We start from the raw sequence: 16,822 nt of genomic DNA on the forward strand, positions 1-16,822 counted from the left end.
TTCTAAGATGGAAGTTTATAGCTATACAAGCCTACCTCAAGAAACAAGAAAAATCTCAAATAAACAATCTAACCTTACACCTAGAGAAACAAGAACAAACAAAACCCAAAATTAGCAGAAGGAAAGAAATCATAAAGATCAGAGCACATATAAATGAAATAGAAACAAAGCAGTAGCAAAGATCAATAAAACTAAAAGCTGGTTCTTTGAGAAGTAAACAAAATTGATAAACCATTAGCAAGACTCATCAAGAAAAAGAGGGAGAGGACTCAAATCAATAAAATTAGAAATGAAAAAGGAGAGGTTACAACAGACACCGCAGAAATACAAAGCATCCTAAGAGACTACTACCAGCAACTCTATGCCAACAAAATGGACAACCTGGAAGAAATGGACAAATTCTTAGATAGGTACAGCCTTCCAAGACTGAACCAGGAAGAAATAGAAAATATGAACAGACCAAGCACAAGTAATGAAATTGAAACTGTGATGAAAAATCGTCCAACAAACAAAAGTCCAGGACCAGATGGATTCACAGGTGAATTCTGTCAAACATTTAGAGAAGAGCTAACACCCATCCTTCTCAAACTCTTCCAAAAAATTGTGGAGGAAGGAACACTCCCAAACTCATTCTATGAGGCCACCATCACCCTGATACCAAAACCAGACAAAGATACTACAAAAAAAAAGAAAATTACAGACCAATATCACTGATGAATAGAGATGCAAAAATCCTCAACAAAATACTAGCAAACAGAATCCAACAACATATTAAAAGGATCATACACCATGATCAAGTGGGATTTATACCACGGATGCAAGGATTCTTCAATATATGCAAATCAATCAGTGTGATACACCATATTAATAAATTGAAGAATAAAAACCATATGATCATCTCAGTAGATGCAGAAAAAGCTTTTGACAAAATTCAACACCCATTTATGATAAAAACTCTCCAGAAAGTGGTCATAGAGGGAACCTACCTCAACATAATAAAGGCCATATACAACAAACCCACAGCAAACATCATTCTCAATGGTGAAAAACTGAAAGCATTTCCTCTAAGATCAGGAACAAGACAAGGATGTCCACTCTCATCGCTGTTATTCAACATACTTTTGGAAGTCCTAGCCATGGCAATCAGAAAAGAAAAAGAAATAAAAGGAACACAGATTGGAAAAGAAGAAGTAAAACTGTCACTGTTTGCAGATGACATGATACTATACATAGAGAATCCTGAAGACGCTACCAGAAAACTACTAGAGCTAATCAATGAATTTGGTAAAGTAGCAGGATACAAAATTAATGCACAGAAATCTCTTGCATTCCTATACACTAATGATGAAAAATCTGAAACAGAAATTAAGGAAACACTCCCATTTACCATTGCAACAAAAAGAATAAAATACCTAGGAATAAACCTTCCTAGGGAGACAAAAGACCTGTATGCAGAAAACTATAAGACACTGTTGAAAGAAATTAAAGATGATACAAATAGATGGAGAGATATACCATGTTCTTGGACTGGAAATCAATATTGTGAAAATGACTATACTACCCAAAGCAATCTACAGATTCAATGCAATCCCTATCAAATTACCAATGGCATTTTTTACAGAACTAGAACAAAAAATCTTAAAATTTGTATGGAGACATAAAAGACCCCGAATAGCCAAAACAGTCTTGAAGGAAAAAAACGGAGCTGGAGGAATCAGACTCCCTGACTTCAGACTATACTACAAAGCTACAGTAATCAAGACAATATGGTACTGGCACAAAAACAGAAACATAGATCAATGGAACAAGATAGAAAGCCCAGAGGTAAACCCACACACCTATGGTCAACTAATCTATGACAAAGGAGGCAAGGATATACAATGGGGAAAAGACAGTCTCCTCAACAAGTGGTGCTGGGAAAACTGGACAGCTACATGTAAAAGAATGAAATTAGAACACTTCCTAACACCATACACAAAAATAAACTCAAAATGGATTAGAGACCTAAATGTAAGACCGGAAACTATAAAACTCTTAGAGGAAAGCATAAGGAGAACACTCTGACATAAATCACAGCAAGATCTTTTTTGATCCACCTCCTAGAGTAATGGAAATAAAAACAAAAGTAAACAAATGGGACCTAATGAAACTTAAAAGCTTTTACATAGCAAAGGAAACCATAAATAAGACCAAAAGACAACCCTCAGGATGGGAGAAAATATTTGCAAATGAAGCAACTGACAAAGATTTAATCTCCAAAATTTTCAAGTAGCTCATGCAGCTCAATATCAAAAAGCAACCCAATCCAGAAATGGGCAGAAGGCCTAAATAGACATTTCTCCAAAGAAGACATACACATGGCCAAGAAGCACATGAAAAGCTGCTCAACATCACTAATTATTAGAGAAATGTAAATCAAAACTACAATGAGGTATCACCTCACACCAGTTAGAATGGGCTTCATCAGAAAATCTACAAACAACAAATGCTGGAGAGGGTGTGGAGAAAAGGGAACCCTCTTGCACTGTTGGTGGGAATGTAAACTGATACAGCCACTATGGAGAACAGTAATGAGGTTCCTTAAAAGATAAAAATAGAATTACCATATGATCTAGCAATCCCACTACTGGGCATATACCCAGAGAAAACCACAATTAAAAAAGACACATGCACACCAATGTTCATTGCAGCACTCTTTACAATAGCCAGGTCATGAAAGCAACCTAAATGCCCATCGACAGACGAATGGATAAAGAAAATGTGGTACATATATACAATGGAATAGTACTCAGACATAAAAAGGAACGAAATTGGGTCATTTGTTGAGACGTGGATGGATCTATAGACTGTCATACAGAGTGAAGTAAGTCAGAAAGAGAAAAACAAATATCGTGTATTAACGCATATATGTGGAACCTAGAAAAACGGTACAGATGAACCGGTTTGCAGGGCAGAAATTGAGACACAGATGTAGAGAACAAATGTATGGACACCAAGGAGGGAAGCCCCGGGGGGGTGGAGGTGGTGGTGTGATGAATTGGGCGATTGGGATTGACATGTATACACTGATGTGTATCAAATTGATGCCTAATAAGAACCTGCTGTATAAAAAAATAAAATAAAATTCAAAAATTAAAAAAAAGAACAGATGAAAAGCCAAAAAATATATATTATGAAAGAAAAGTAGCAAAGTTTTCTAAAAATGGTTATACTCACACTAAATTAAGTTTGAGAAAATGTCAGTTGTCCACATCAGATATTATTGTTTGTATTATTATTGTTTTTATCATTTAGCCTCAGGTAGCATTGATGAAGACTGTTTGGAGCTAAAGTCTAGTGCCCTATTGATATCAATCATTCAAATAGTCAAAAATCCATGCTTGAATATTTTCAGAGTAAAGATACCTCCAGAAGGCTTACCAAATGCCCCATTAGAATATACTAAATGACCTAGGAGAGAAATTGCTAAAATTACACAAAATAAAGGTATGTTAAATCAAATGAGAGCAGTTTACAGAGACTTCCTAAAACCTCTGAGGTTTTCTTAATAAAAATAGGAAACCTACCACAAGAGATGAACACAGTATTTACAGCTTACGTCACTGGTATTTTTTTCCTTCCATTTGGTATATCTGACCTTTATTTCACAAGCCCTCAGCCTTAAATAATCTGTTCTTAGCGGAGGAAGATTGCGGTTGAAAATTTAAATTTGAGAGGCAAGGTTAACTGACAATTCAAGTAGGAATAATGCCAAGTGTTCCAATATGGTAAAGAGAAATTAGGTAGAGCTGTCATCCACAATTCTGGGATTAACTGATGAAATTTAGTGCACATTCAACCCCCCAAAATATTTATTAAACAACCACTATAGGAAAGGGACTATAGGAAGAAATAAAAATGTATAAGGTCTAGTTCATGGATTTTATATCCCATACACTTGAAAATTTTTATTAACAGATAAAGTCAAGTATTTGCTTTATAAACTATCAGAGTGATATAGAAGCATACAGGATGAAATTATTGAATCTATTCAGCAGGAGTTCCATAGAGCAGGCGGCATCTGAGCTGGATTAAGAATGGGGATTATTTGGCACTAGATCTTAGGAGGAAATGAATTAATTAGATCTCCTTCACACAGTCAAGAACGACCACAGAATTTTATCAAGGTAGCAGCATAATCAGATTGGTGTCAGGAGGGCCTATTCTTTGGATGAATCTGCAGTGTTCCAAAAAGAGACAGAGGAAAGACGGTGGACAAATAGAAGAGAGTTTCAGAAGACATTTCAGAAGCTTCGCAATCAGTCAGTTGGGCAAAGAAAACTTTTCCTCTGTTTTCCCAACATTATAGACTACCTTTGCATTGTGAGGAGGTGTTCAGTGAGTCAGTTAGTGATAATGTGAGAGAGGAGGCAGAAAATTTTTATTAGGAAGTAAATTAAGGCAGTGGAGATATGTATTACTTTATGGATGTGTCAGGTGAGAGAGGGAAAGATACAGAAGGCTTAGCTGGTAGAAGAAGCATGAGACTCGCTCATAAACTACATCTGAGAAGTCAGGTAACCTCTTTACATCTTAGTTCCTTTTCTCTCCACCACGGCTTTAGGATACTTTTAAGAAAGAGTTTGAGGAAATAGAGTGGAAAAAAAGGAATATAAGAAAAAAAGAGTCTGCCCATTCGAGTGTGTGTGTGGTGGTCAGGTTGGGGGGGAGACTATTTATTCAGCTGAAGAGGTTGATAGGAATCAGATGAGGTGCTGAGGGACACTCACAACCTCGTTAAGGGGCAGTTAAGTCAGTGACCAGTGCTCTCAAGTCAATTGGGAGAGTGCCTGATTGACATCAGGCAGCTTAATGTGTGCAGAGCCCTGGACTTGGGTCCAGGCCCAAATTTACCACTTAATAGCATTGCAACCTTATGTCTGGCTGGACCCCAAAGCTTTCCATCTGTAGAATAAAGGGATCAGCTAGGTAACTGATTTCTACATGGTGTTCCAATGGCAACTAGAGATTTTTAAAAACTATTCTCAGGGTCTACTGAACTGCGAGGGGAAGGGAATTAACCAGATGAGAATTTTACCCTTTTTTATTTCCCTTGCCATTTCACATAGAACAAAATATATCTCTCTTTTATATATAGAACTTCTATCTACGATTAAATTTGGACAGGGGATTCTGACTTAAGTTCACAAACACATACATGTGCACACAGTATTCAAAACATACAGTTGGGGCTTCCCTGGTGGCACAGTGGTTGAGAATCTGCCTGCTAATGCAGGGGACACGGGTTCGAGCCCTGGTCTGGGAAGATCCCACATGCCAAGGAGCAACTGGGCCCGTGAGCCACAACTACTGAGCCTGCGCATCTGGAGCTTGTGCTCCGCAACGAGAGGCCGCGATAGTGAGAGGCCCGCGCACCGCGATGAAGAGTGGCCCCCGCTTGCCGCAGCTAGAGAAAGCCCTTGCACAGAAACGAAGACCCAACACAGCCAAAAATAAATAAATAAATAAATAACAAAAATAAAGGAATTCCTTTAAAAAAAAAAGTCTTTAAAAAAAAAAAAGCAAAACATACAGTTGAAAGCCATTTGCTTAGATGAGTTCTTCCTCCCCTCCCAAAGTGTGTTACGCTTCTATGATTCCAAAATGTTATACTTCAGTTCAGAATATGGTAATGCCACATTCTGAGGAATGTTAGGTCTGAATGAGGGGCTGAAGGAAAGGTTTGAGAGGACAGATTGGTTTGGGATTAGGTGTACTTGAAAGGTTGGTAAGACATTCTCAAGTTTCTGGTGACCAATTAGAAAGTAGCGTTTGGGCTAAGGCTCAGGCAGCCTGGCCTGGTGGTGACACGATTTTGGGGAAGATCATTCACAAGGAAATTCCAGCCAAAATCATTTATGAGGATGACCAGTGTCTCGCTTTCCATGACATTTCCCCTCAAGCACCAACACATTTTCTGGTGATACCCAAGAAACATATATCCCAGATTTCTGCAGCAGAAGATAATAGTGAAAGTCTTCTTGGACATTTAATGATTGTTGGCAAGAAATGTGCTGCTGATCTGGGCCTGAAGAAGGGTTATCAAATGGTGGTGAATGAAGGTTCAGATGGGGGACAGTCTGTCTATCGTGTTCATCTCCATGTTCTTGGAGGTCGGCAGATGAATTGGCCTCCTGGTTAAGCGTGTTGTAGGGATAATTTTCCCTTCTCTATTCAGTGATCAAGTTTGCACGTTCCAATATGCTAAACAATACTTTTATTTTTTTGCCTGTGTATGGAGAGATTGCAGAGATAATTTTTAAAACGCATACATAATAAAAGATTGTTGTATGGTCCAAAAAAAAAAAAAAGGGTTTAATAATCGAGAGAAAGGTCAGAAGTAGAACATGGACTTCACAAGCAGTTGCCTTAATTAGAAGTGGATGAGCTTATCCAAGAAGAGAGTGTGAAGCAAAAACAAACAAACAAAATGTCCAAGGACATGGTGGGAAAAGCAGAAACCATGAAGAAAATGGAAAAAAAGAGTGGTCAGTGGAAACCAAATGAAAGAGGGGAATATCCAGTGGAAAACTTCCTGTATTTACAGCATCTTTAGAGCCTTCAGTACCTTTTCATCAGCATGTGAAGATTATATTTGTTTCAGGTACTTTAATATTGATGCATGGAATTTGATAGTGGAAGTGAGCTCTTATATTTCTTCAAGTGAAAGGATTGGGAATTGAAGGAGGGAAGGTGGGTAGGAAGGAGAGAGAAAATAAGAGAGAGAGAATGAGAGAAAGATTTACAGACGGTAACAATTACACTAATTCTCTTTTCAATTAGATCATTTACAAAAGTGAGAAGGATATTTGAAACATTTTTAGTTGGCCTTGTCAGGAAGTTATAAGTTGTTTTGAGAAGCGTAAATTATATCAGTATTTATACTGCTTATTTTTGGGGAGAGCATAAATGCAAAGATTGGCTGCATTAAATTAACTCTATTTTCTGTAGTAGTTGAATAAACATTAATCATGTTTTTATATTGAATTTTCTCATAAAACTGAATCTATCTAATTATGAAAATAACATTGGATTTTCGATTTTCCTCCAATTATCATCTTAAAATATCCAGCACTTTCTTCCCCAAATATCAGAACCAAGATTCTACCTTACAAGCCATAGTTTAACAGTGGTTAATTAGCTGTTGTCTAATTACTGTGTCATGTGTTGAGGATTTCCTTCACTTGGCAGAATTAAACACTTTTTGAAATTCCCAGATTACATTGAGATAAGAGCAGGTCAATGAGAAATAGGAAAGAATGCCCAATTTATGTTTCCTATACCCTTCATCCACTTATAAATGCAAGCAATGGGGACGTGGAAACTATTTGAATTTTAAATGACTGAATAGAGATTCTTCTAATCCAGAGGACTGAACACAATTAGTTAGTTCCATAATTTGTACTTAATATTATAATAACTAGCAATAACTTACACAAATTAAAGAAAGAATTATGAAAATTATATTCATTAACTGATGAAGAATAAATGTCTCCATCAAACTTATAGTTGAGAATGGATGTAAATCAAGGTATATTATTTAAAGCTACAATACCAGGACTCACTCTGCATCTCTTGACAAGAGGAGAAGATAGAGATGTGGCGAGTGGTATTAGATTCACTACTGATATGATTATGATAACACTTGGAATTTTTATGTCATTTTTAGATGACACTACCAAGCTACCATTATCAATTGAACAACAGAGAAATAAATAGAAGTAGCCGTAGAGACTAGATCCATAGACTAACGGTTTGATCGCCGTTTTGGTCTATGTGATAGCAAAAGATCTAGAATCCTAGATTTCTGGCATTAGATAGAACAATTATTATAGTGATACAATTTGTTTGTAGTGACTAAGTTTCATTTTACAGTTTGGAATGTCTTAAAGCTATTTCTTACAATAGCTCCAAAATAGAAGTTAGAACTACCATTAATGCAAATGACTTTCCCCTGAAAATCTGCTTACAAATGAATTCATTTTAATATATAAAAAGGGCCTCATTCATTTTTACAGTCTTAATTTTTCATCCTTCATTGTGGGATATCAGTGAGCTTAGCAAAGAGATTAAATAAATTTAGAAAATCATTACAATTAGGATTTTGGTGGCACAATTTGAGGATATTTATGAATTCTGAATATCTATTTTTAAATAAAAATAAAAGATTATTGGAGCAGGTCCCCATATACCTATTTTGTAAAACATTTTAAAAAGATTTCTAAATGTCTCAGTTATTGGCATCGTTTTTAAATACTGAGGACGTTTATAGATTACCTAGTGCCTTCCATTTATAGAGAGGGAAATGGGATCCCAAAGCTTAGGTACTTGTTCACTTCCTATAACCATAACCTGATTCAAGTTTACAGTCTCAGATTCCAAATTCAGTATAAGCTTGCAGCATCTTACGTTACATGGGTATGTCCCTTTACTATCGCAGGTGATTCTGATATTCAGTTATGGCCTTTGACAAGGGCCTTGCATCAAAAGATCACTGTAGGCAGGTATTAAAATATTCTAAAAGGAATTCAGGTAATATTCTAGTTGGTTCATGTGACCATGTGTTGGGTTGATAGTGGGGCACAACACTCTCCCCTACTCTGAGAACACCACTTCAAAGAGTGTTAGGATGTCAGGTCCCATTTGCCCATCTCATATTCCTCTCACTAAAATGGGGCATGGCCTTACCCTATTCTAACCTAGGTGCATAGATTGAGCAATATTCATTTCACCAAAGGAGACCACTTTCAGCGTTATGCTAGGTTAAAAATTCTCTAGGGCAACTCAACATGATGATACTTGTCTTGTTCTAGCTTCCTGAGAAGAGTGGACCCAGGGTTTGTGTCTTTAAAATGCTGCCTAACCACATCTAGGGATGTGTACTCCTGAGTGGCATGAATTCCATATTAAAGTAACCCTAGTCTATACATTAAAACTTGCAGCACGCAAGTGTAGATCACATTGTCTATGGTGAAGAATTTTTTTTTTAACTTTTATAGCATCGTAACAAAAACATAGAAAAATGCATGAATTGTAAGCATGAAGCTCGAATAGTTTACACACATATATAACCACGCCGAATTTGAGAAGCAAAGCATTAGCATATGCTGATGCATTTCAAAGTGTTGAACATAGGTCAATTCTGACTGCAAAACCCAGGTTCTTTACACAAAACACACGGCTTCTCAACGGAGCAAGCACACGTAATGAGATTTCAGACTCCAGGGATAAGCTGTGAGAAATGTAAATATTTTTGTTAAGTGAATCCATTTCAGGAAACCCAAATCATGGCATGTTTGCCTTCTTACCTCTCTGACTAAAGAATTGGAGCCTGGGTGGTCCTGTTGGGTGAAAGTCAGCCTAAGAGACAGCCTAGGCTCAGAACTGAAAGCTTTAGATAAGGAGACAAGACAATAGTTTGCAGGGGAAGGGAAGAACTGAGGGCACCAGATTCCTCTGAGTACATAAATAAATCAGGTAAATACATCAGAATTTCCCAAATTTTAGGGATGTTCTACCATAATAATGATGAGATTTAAAAAGATGTGAAATTAAAAGCATATCATTGCACTTTAAAAAAAGGTTCTATGCACAGTATGAAATATATTGGTAATTTAAATACGTGAAGTAGAAATAATAAAATGACAAGGAGTTGAAATGTCTGCACTCTAAAATGCATTTAGTATGAATTACAGTTCACTATAAATGAAACATAAGTAGTCCACTTTCACCAAGACTATCTAAATAATACTTGTAAACAGAATGTATTTAGTTGACATTTAAATGGAAATATCCTTGCTTAGGAATAAAATGGAATGTAAAACTATATTAATAAAATGGTACTAAACTCTATTCACACACTTATTAGCTTAGAATGAGTTATATATCATTCCAATCAATGACGTTATATGAGTTTTTATGTGGTTTTAAAATTAGGCCCATATTTTTACTGTAGCATTCTATACTTCTACAGACTGGCAGAATGGATCATAAAATACAATCATGCATTTGTAGAATATTTGTTAATAAAGTGTCCATGTGTTATAAGAAAACCCTTCTCCTATGTTTTAACTGACCAGTTCTCTGCTAATGGATCTGTTAATTAAACCTCATTTGCTCTAAAGAACATGTGGTCCTGATCTGTTGATGGAACATTGTGTTCACTGGTTATTTCACTTTGCTCTTGACAAAGCATGAAAGAGCCAGCTTCATTTTATGTCAAAATGTTTATTAAAATGGTGATAGTGTCTATTTCCACAGGATAAGGCATATTCAGTAGTACATAATCAGTGATTTAATTAGGGAATTTGTAAACCACAGGCATTGTTCAGAGTTATCATGTATAAGAGGCCAAACAACGTCAGATGGATTCTACAAGGAGACAAATGGCCTTTTTATTATAGAAGTAAATTGATTTTTCTAGCCATTAGGCATTGAAGAGTTTATCACTGTGAGCAACAGTTGCTCTAGATCAGCGGTCCCCAACCTTTTTGGCACCAGGGACAGGTTTCGTGGAAGACAATTACTCCACAGACTGAGCGTGGTGGGGGGAGGAGGGGGCCGGATGGTTCAGGCGGTAATGCGAGAGATGGGGAGCGGCCGATGAAGCTTCGCTCTCTCGCACGCCCGCTGCTCACCTCCTGCTGTGCGGCCCGGTTCCCCAACAGGCCACGGACCAGTACCGGTCCACGACCCAGGGATTGGGGCCCCCTCCTCTAGAAAATAAAATAAATTGTGGATTGCTTTAAAGCATCTTTCTTTTGCTTTGCTTTCATTGCACTTTTGATATATAATTTATAGCTTATCCTTTTAATTTAGAATTCCTTCACCCACAGGAAAGCAATCACATAATTAACATGATCAGACAGTTCCTTTTTACTTATTGGTTCCCAGTTTTCATGGCAACACCCTGACCTTTGTGAAAATGTACAGCAATGACATTTTGTCATCTTCATAAGAGAGAGAGAGATGTATTGAGGAATGTCCAAACCTCATTACTTCATAGGAATAGAATGGGCGCTAGGATATCTGTATTATGTGCCATTTTATAATACAGTCCAAACACACAGTTCAAATTATTATAACTAACGGCAGAAATCTGCACCTTCTTTCCCTGGATGGCTTTGGGGGATGCCTCTGACTACTCAGACTAAAAAGGTTCACTCCTGTCCTTTCCAAAATGTTACCTTCTTCAAATAGTGTCCTCATCGTAAATGAATGCGTATTTCCAAGACAGCTGTCAATGGTAATGAGATATATATATATCAAATTTATAAAATATTTTGTTGACCCTATGTGTACCCATGTTCAGTACTTGAGACATCACAGGTATGAATAAAACAAAATATTTGCCCTCAATATAGAAATATATTCAGAACAATAAAATACAGTCATTGATATCACCATAATAAAAGACATTGAGGAGAAAATATAATAACTAACATATATTGAGTGTTTACTATATGAGAGACCTTGTGTTCAAGATTTTATGTGTATTATACTGCTTAATTCTAAAAAAAGAAAATTGAAGTAGGTAATATTATATTCACTTTACTTAAACTAAGAGATACTGGCTAGATAGCTTTCCTGAGGTCATGCAGCTAATAGGTGGTAGAGCTAAGATCTGAATCTAGGCTGCAAGACCTGAGCCTTGCTCTTTACAAGTATATTACACAACGTGAAATACTTTACACTTCAGAGGATGCTCTAATGTGCATTATGCCATTTTATCTTTAAATTCTCATTAAATTCTCCTTTTCCTCAGCCTTATTTGCTGATGAGAAAACAGATTAAGACAATCCAAGATTGCACAGCTAGTAAGTGGTTAGGCCCTGTGTCCAAGTCAAATTTCTAATCTTGTACACTTACAACTCTTCCAGACTATACATGTCAATTAAAAAAAGGCCTTCTGATTTAAAAATGATTGTGAGCAGTTATCAGTTACTGAGAATTCTCCCTATTTATCAGCTTCCATAATGCATACTGACAGTTTTAAAGGTAGTTAAAGGTCTGATTTATCTCTCTTGCCCCCAGTCTTAAGCATATTTACCTATTTGAGGGGCTCAAAAATGTGTATTAAAATGAATCGGTAATAGCTCCAGCCTAGGGCATAAGTTTTCACACATGCAGTTCTGCTTTTGTTACTCCCATAATGTTAATTTAAGGGATAGTGCATTTATACACACATTTAAATATATTTGGATAAATCATGGCACCATTTTCAAGACTGAGTAGGCAAGAACACAAATGTGTAATGGAATATCAGGATTCCAGGAATTTGGGAATCTCTGAGCTAACTTTTAAGCTATAGGACTCTTTCCTGTTTGTTACCTTTAGTTTGTATAATGCATGTATAGAATGTGGTATTCAACTTTTCAACTTTAAATTCTTAATCAATTGTTTATACCCAATTAACTATAGTTTTCCACCTTTACTCTGCATTATTGAAAAAAATATATACCAAACATGAAATGGAACTTGATTAACAGTAGAGAGTTAAGTTGAGGAATTGGTCCCCTATTTCCCAGAAATGATTATAGATTGATTATCTTTTCATCAAATGACCTGGTCATATCTTAGTAATTAAAGATCTTAGCACTTTGAGGTTTTGACTATTATAGTATCTCCTTTCTTATTACAGAAAAAAGCAAGGTCTTCTCAGTCTAGTTCAGATTCCTAGCTTGCTAAAATGTTAACATAATTCGAGTCACTAGCAAGCAGAATTATCTTGGTCCTGTTTTTTTATTTAGTTGTCTCAAAGAAAACAAGTTTTTCACATGTGAGACTTTACATAATTAGTCAGTGACCGTCGTTCATTTCTGTACTTCAGTACATGAGAAACACATACAATAAGTCAGGAAAGGGAGGTTAAACTCAGAAAAAAGGTATGCTTTCACATCTTTTCCCAAAAATGTCAGTAAAAAATTGTCTTGTTGATATAGATTTACATTAATGATTCTAGAAAATATTTTACTATAAGCTCAAGTTAGCAAACCAAATTATGTGAAGATCATAGCAATTCAATACTTGAAAACTAAACTTAAGCAAATGCTACATAAGCAACCCCAGCTTAAGGTCCCCTTCATTTATCTGTTTATGAGGCAGCAAGAATAGAACCTGTATTTATTTGCAACTGGCCTTGTAGCTTGTGTAGCAGAGAAAATATGAATGCCACTCAAAGAATGATTTTCTCTTTTGCTCTTTCATCTTACACTTTATGTTCCACTGAATCCCTCAGAGGCTATTCTTGTGCCATAGCAACACCTGCTGGGAGAGGGAAATTGGAACAGCCATAACTGTTGCCTGCCAAACCTGTTTTCCTGATTGAATGGCACTGCATGTCCTCCATCTTCTAATACTAAACTCTCCAGAGTTGCTACGCTTCAGGATCCTGCCTCTCCCCATATGTTTCAAATAACTAACAATACCATTGTAATAAGATTTTCTATAACTCTTTAACAAATAAGGATTGTGCATGTGTGTATGTATGGGTGTGTGTGTGTGTGTGTGCATGCACGTTTCCCCTAAGAATTTCAAAATGCAAACACCGTGCTATTTTAACCTCACGTTTGTTTTTAATACATGCTTTCTTCTTTCTCTGTAGCTAGATTTGTAAAACATTGTCAATCCTGTTTTATTAGCATCTCCTCATTTATTATAGGTGAGTCAATAAAAAAAAGTGTGTATGTCAGTGCAGAAAAGGCAGTTTTTATTTATAGAGTATGATAAGAGATATATTTATGCTTATTCATATTATGGACAAAAACAGTAGGCTTACCATATGGTATGATGGCATGTTGAAAAATAAGTGCCTATTTCATGTATGATTTACCCACAAGACTGTAAGTAATACAAGTCTTAGAATATGGGTCCAAATGGTCTGTTGTAGAGCTAACTAGCCTTTTTTTAAAATTGATGATAGAGGAAAGCCATAGCATGGACAAATTACTCAATACTACCAAATACTTCCAATATTTTACCTCCCTGTTTCATTATTATGCCCAAATTAAAATCTAGTATACATGCTAACTTTATGAAAACCTATTGTTTTTGTGTTTTTTTAAACTAAAAATAGAAAGAGTTGATGTGTGAAAATGATCTTGAAATTTATATACTTTATAATTAAGCCTTTGATAATCAAGAGGTGATTATTCATTAATAGTTTTCTTACTTTGGTTGCTTAGTAACCTTGATTGGTGCTCCATCAATCAATCATGAATTTATTAAGCACCTCTAAAATACTTTAAAATATCACATGTTGTGGGAGCTATTTTCTGAGGAAATAGATAAAGCCTAGTACTGACCTCAGAATGTTTTGGCTACATATGTAAAAGAGTAGACATTTTGTCATGACATAGATAGAATAAATCAGATACACTATAATTCAGAGGCATGGAGGATGAATAAAAGTTACAGAAATCAGAAGACTTAAGAGAACAGGAAGTTTCAGTTGGGTCTTAGAAGAATGGGAAATTGGATGGGTATTATGACGGGAAAGTCATTCCTGGAGTGAAGGAAGGAAAGCAAGCAGTAAGGAAGGAAGGCAAGGAGTAGGGAATGAGCCAAGTGTTAAGCAGACCAAGAGACCTATCAAAACTGAATAACGAGCTTTTCACAGAAGCACTATGGCTTAATAAGGGTTGGCAGGTAAAACGGAAAATAAACAATGGGATTTAGACGTTCTAGAAAATGGGGAGCTACTAAAGCTATTTGAATGGTAGAATAATAGGATTTTTAAGAAAGATTAATTCAGAAATGGTAAGATTTTTTTAGGAGGAGGAAGAAGCATTTGTCGATTAGATTTTAGTGATTCATTTATACGGGGGAAGGTAATTCAGAAGGAAGTGCAGCAATGTAATATATTATTATATTAACCTTTGGCTCAGGGAAGTTCTGCATATTTTAAAACGACGACAATTGCAAAAATACTCTATGTGCTGCATATCATATAAATCACCATATTGTCTCTGTGTTTTTACAAAACAGGAAGTATCCATTGGCAACCTTCATTCCTTTCATGAGAAATGAGCTCTAGAGTGTCTCTGTCTTTCATCAAATATTGTTACCCGTAATGGTCTCTAAAAGAAAGCAAATATGAGCAAATCCATTAGTAAATGAGGAGTCTTTAGCATGTTGGATTTGTTTTGTCACCTTGAATATTTTTCAAGCACATCTTACTATAAATTTTAATTGACATATAATTATTAAGAAAATGGGTCAAGCTTATTAGTTTAGAAAGTATTTTGGAGATTTGGATTAGAATTATTTTTAAGTTGAAGGGAATTCTCACATTTACCTTATATCATCATATGAATATTTCTCAATGATCACTTATTCTTAAAAATTCCATGTATTAAGGCAGTTATTCCAAATCTTAGTGTGTGCTCATCAGATCAGCTATGAGGTGCATGAGAATTAGAATAGTTCCACTATTAGTGTATGGAGGTTTTAAAATACAGATTACAGTATTGATATTTTTCTCACTTACATTGAAGATACTTAATTGAATGGAAGAGAATGGAGTGGAGTTACAAGATGCTGACAATTTCACTTAACCAAAGGCTTATCTTACTTATCCCATAGTCCATTATCAGAAGGTATTACTGATGTGCCATTGATAGTGGTTGCAATTGCAAACTATGCAGTTCTTTACTTCCATGTAAAATTATTTTGTGATTTTTCAAAACCTCAAAATCTGACTATATCCATGTGCAAGTCTCATGCTTACAAAGCTAATCTGTAATGTGTTGGAAAAAAAAAATTGAGAACGGCTGACTCGGACACTGAGAAAGCACTCAAGTGTGATAGAGGTATCTTTCCTTTAAAACTATGTGGTCTACAATAAGGATATAGCTAACCTTGGAGTTTCAATCAGTAGATTACCAAGGATGAAACTCACGTCAAGTCTATCATAATTTTTTTTACCTCACCTGTTGTTTTTGAAGGTTAAATAATACAATAAATTTGGTTCATTTGGATTAGTTGAGTCTACAAATTCACTATTTACTTGAGTCGTAACTTTTTTACGTGTGTTTATATATACCTAGTCAGCGTGAGAATTATTGATTTCTGATTTCTGGGGTTCACTTTCATAAACACAATATTTTTGGTCTTATTTACTTATGCTTTAAATATAGATTATACACTCTACTCTAAAACATACATATGTGCTATAAAATACTTCTCCCCCTAAATTCAAATATGATTAAATTAGTGCCATACTTATTTTAAGATTCTTGAAAATATGAGTCTGGTTGTCCTTCTGGAGACAATTCTACTTATTACTTAGTTTATTATAAAAAATTATAATGTATTAAAAGAAGTATATCTTTTGTTTAAACATCTACTATTAAAGTGCACTATGCATATTTACATATTTAAACCAATAAGTTCATAATAAGCATATTCTTATGTCTTTGTTTCAAACAGCATGATATTTTCTCATGTAGTTGAGATGAACTAACCTTCCCCTGTATTCTTCTGAGTAAGGAAAAATAAGCCATCCATTTTCTGAGTAAAAACTGAAGATTAAATTTCCTCACCTTCTTTCCCAATGAAGAAATGGAAGCATTTATATTTTCTATACTTACTTTATTTTACAGTCTGTAATACAGTGGAAAAGTTGACAGAGACCCCATTTGTTCATATTACTTGTCTATTTTTTTTATGTTTGGAATGAGAAGTTTTGGTCATACCATGTTTTTTAAGTTTCTCTGATTATAGCATCTCCTACAGTAGCATTTCAGGTAAGAAAAATCAAAGCAAGGACAGTGTATAGACTATA

The 16,822-nt window shown here is 35.5% G+C and overlaps 1 protein-coding gene and 1 pseudogene across 5 annotated transcripts in view; both read left to right on the forward strand.

The window, feature by feature from the left end:
- The window catches only part of MDGA2 (MAM domain containing glycosylphosphatidylinositol anchor 2), an 809,247-nt gene that overhangs the window by 599,802 nt on the left and 192,623 nt on the right, over positions 1 to 16,822 (forward strand). The gene's annotated exons all lie outside the window — the stretch shown is intronic.
- Positions 3,748 to 16,681, forward strand: LOC309655614 (adenosine 5'-monophosphoramidase HINT1 pseudogene; annotated as a pseudogene). Its single transcript has 2 exons — positions 3,748 to 3,767; positions 5,716 to 16,681. The product of its transcript is annotated as an adenosine 5'-monophosphoramidase HINT1 pseudogene (transcript).

The sequence above is a fragment of the Balaenoptera physalus genome, assembly GCF_965194825.1.
Source record: "Balaenoptera physalus genome assembly, chromosome: 2".
Taxonomy (NCBI): domain Eukaryota; kingdom Metazoa; phylum Chordata; class Mammalia; order Artiodactyla; family Balaenopteridae; genus Balaenoptera; species Balaenoptera physalus.